Below are 3,599 nucleotides of genomic sequence, written 5' to 3' on the forward strand. Positions count from 1 at the left end.
TCTCTTAAGTATTTTTTTAAAACCCTATTTCTATGATTTAAGATTTTCCTGAGATAGCTGGCTTGTTAGAACATACCTCTCTTTACAATGTTTTCATTGCTGTCGCACCTCACTGCTTCCAGAAGACTTGATCTAACACGCTTATATTACTTTCATTGGCAAATGGGACACTGTGTAAAATCAGTCTAGAATACGCATGAAAGAAAAATGATATGCAGGGCTGAAGAGGATATTAAATAACTATAGCAAAATAATTTTTCCATGGTTATGTTTGACTGTTTCAAATACCTCATTAGTATGCTAATAACTCGCCTGCTAAAGCACCAAATTTGAGTTGGGACACACAGGTGGCCGATGTGTATAGATGCAGAGCCTTACTCATGTGTACTGGTTTTGGCTGGGATAAAGTTAATTTTCTTCATAGTAACTAGTATGAGGCTGTGTTTTGGATTTGTACTGAAAACAGTGTTGATAACACACATCTTAGTCACTGCTGAGCGGCGCTTACCCAGTCTCGAGGCCCTTTCTGTCCCTCAGACTGCCCTGCCAGCAAGTAGGTTGGAGGTGCACAAAAGGTTGGGAGGGGACACAGTTGGGACAGCTGACCCCAACTGTGCAAAGGGATATTCCACACCATATGACGTCATGCTCAGCAATAACACTGCGGGGGGAGGTTGACAGGGGAGGGTGCTGCTCAGGGACTGGCTGGGCATCGGTTGGTTCTTGGTGAGCAATTGTCTTAATTTGAATCGCTTGTCTGTCTTGGGTTTTATTTTCCTATCTCTTTGATTTTTTTTTTCACCCTTTTCCTTACATTTTTTTATTTATTTTTAATTATTAAACACTTTTAAATCTCATCCCTCAAGTTTCTTTCCTGCTTCTACCCTTCCAATTCTCCCCCCATCCCACTGGGGGAAGGCGAGTGAGTGAGCGGCTGTGTGGTGCTTAGTTGCTGGCTGAGGCTAAACCACAACCTTCATGTTATAGGACCCATTGTGTTAGACTTCAGTAGTTTAAATTTCCTTTTTCCTATTTTGTCCAGGTGCTGTAATGTGGTAATCTTCTTGTTTCATCAAATGTCTGAACAGATAAGATGCAGCACACCAAGCATAATTCAACTGTTCTGGCTATTTACTGTTCCCTTCGTTTGCTCCTTTGAGGCATTTGACTGACATCTGCTATTTTAACAAAATGACCGTTGGCTAAATCAACAAACCATTACAAAGGACCTTTAGACATACAAGTAAGAACCAGTGACTTGTTTTCATTAATGTACTGTTCATTGTGTTTGCAAAGGCATCTGAATATCCCATTGCGTTATTCTTGAAATGGTGCTGGTAATATAAGCAATGTAAGAATTGCAATTTAATTACACATTTTTATTACTGACAGTAGCTAGCATGAGATACTTTGGGTGAAGTTTTAAGAAACTCCTGAATGACCAATTAAGTAAGTTTTAAAATAGGATTATTGTTCTAACTACAGTGATGGGAAAGAACAGATACAGTAGGGACAGCAAGGTGAACTTTCTGTAAGTTATTAAAATGATCTGTTGTTGACAGAGACTGTTAATAGCGATATTCCCATCTGCCGCATCAACCACCTTTTTTCTGCCGCTTATGGACAGAGCACTTGAAAAATTGCTGCAGACAGGGAATAAAGAAATGCTGAGAGATGATCTATCATATTTTTTGCAACATTTCTGAAAATGATTGTCTTTCTGTGGGTGGAAATTAAACTCTTTCCATTCTAGTTAATGAGAATAGGGTCAGGAGGGACCCACTGCTGACAGTGATTGCCAGCAGAAGATCTTTTTCATAGAACGGATTATATGAGAAGCCAGGACAAAGCTGGAAAGCTTGATGGACCTGAGAGTGCTGATGGGCCACATCTGTTGCAGATGCTGCTACATTTGTATTTCAGAGGTTATGGGGAAACTTAGTATCGCGTGCTGTATTCCCATTGACAGTTACAGTGACTTTTTTTTTCATTACTATTTCATCTTTTGGGTTTATTGAGCATTTGTGAAAAAGGTCATTACAAGTGGAAAAAGAGAAGCTTTAAATTTCTATCTTAGCATCTGTATCTTCTAATAGTTCAGCTTCCTTTTATTCCAAAAGGTAGATATATTTTTTTAAAGTGTAAGGAGTATGTTGGCAAATTCAAATTAGCTCATTTTCAACCAGCATTTCAGTCAGCAAGAAAGTGTTTAGAAGTTGTGTGATAATGAATTTGACTCAATATTAGCAAATATGAAGAGAACTTTTCAACCCTGCTGTATTTCCTTCTTTGAGCTAGCAAATTGAAAAATACTCATACATAGTGGAGACATGGTCTTCAGTGGTGTGAATAGCTCTTTGTATCTGATTAATAGATAGCCAATTTCCAACTGTTCAGAGATGTCAGTCTGGATGCCTTTAATGCCTTGAAGTAATGGCACTTTCCAAAACCTGTAGACATTCCTGCTCCATTCATCCCTCACATTATCAGTGAGGAGAAGCTCATGCCAAAGGAGTAGGGTGTTTTTCCACTGTTTTACAACTTGGGCTTGAAAACCTGTTGTTGCTGCTCAATACACAGACTCATTTTGCATATGGATAACCTCTTGGGGAATTAGAGTCTGGACTGGAGTCCAGTGCTGGAGGGCTTTGGTTTGGCATCAGTTTTTGTGGATTTCTCCTTCTCCTTGGCCTGACATTTGCTGCCCAGGCGGGTGTTGGGGGGGAGACAGAAGGGGATCTGATCATGTCACGTGTAGGGTGACATGGGGAACCCACAGGGACCAGCAGGCACGTCTGGTGGTGTCTGCCTGAATCAGGCTGAGGGTCTCTGCATGGCCTGTTTGCCAAGGGCTTCCATGAGACACAGATGGGCTGCCCGACACCCACCGGTCCTGCAGAAGGGCTGGGTTTTTCTCATGGTGGCATCAGCTGAGTGGTGAACCTGAAGGGCTGGCGCAGATGGTGCCAATAAGGGGGAACTAAACTTGGCTTTCTTCCCCTTTCTGGGAATCGGCCTCAGCTTGGCTCTGGGAGCCGTGAACATGTTGTGCCCCAGAAGCTTCTGCGCAAACTCCAGAAGTTTTGCTTAAGCTCGTTTTCTGTGGAGTTTGTGCAGAAACAGGGGAACCGGAGGGGTGTCCCAGGGGCAGGGGTGGCACTGCGGTGACAGCACAGTGACATGCAGGCTGGCAGGGGGCTTCTGCGCAGCCGTGCCCCTGCCTGGGCTTTGGGCCGCAGCTTGCCCAAAGGGGAAGGCTGCAGCGCAGCCTCCCACCGTGCCGCATTTGAGGTGACAGGCCCTGTCTGAGCCCGAGGTGCTCGGCATCGGTTGGCTCGTTAGAGCGGGATGTTGGTCCCTGCGCCGCCTTGACTGCCGGGTGGCTCCCAGGCTGGCTCCCCGCTCGCCCCTGCCCTCGCCATTCCCTTGGGTGGCCAAGCCCTGCCCGTGGGCCTGGGTCCCTGCGCTGACACAGCGGCGGGCTCGGCCCCGGCAGGGCCGGGACGCCACGAACAAACAGCCCCGCGGGAAGGGCGGGGCCTGGCGGCCTCGCGCCCGTTTGTCCCTCCGCGCGACCCGTACCGCGCGCGTTCCCGGCT

This window comes from Larus michahellis, chromosome 8 (genome assembly GCF_964199755.1).
Source record: "Larus michahellis chromosome 8, bLarMic1.1, whole genome shotgun sequence".
Taxonomy (NCBI): Eukaryota; Metazoa; Chordata; class Aves; order Charadriiformes; family Laridae; genus Larus; species Larus michahellis.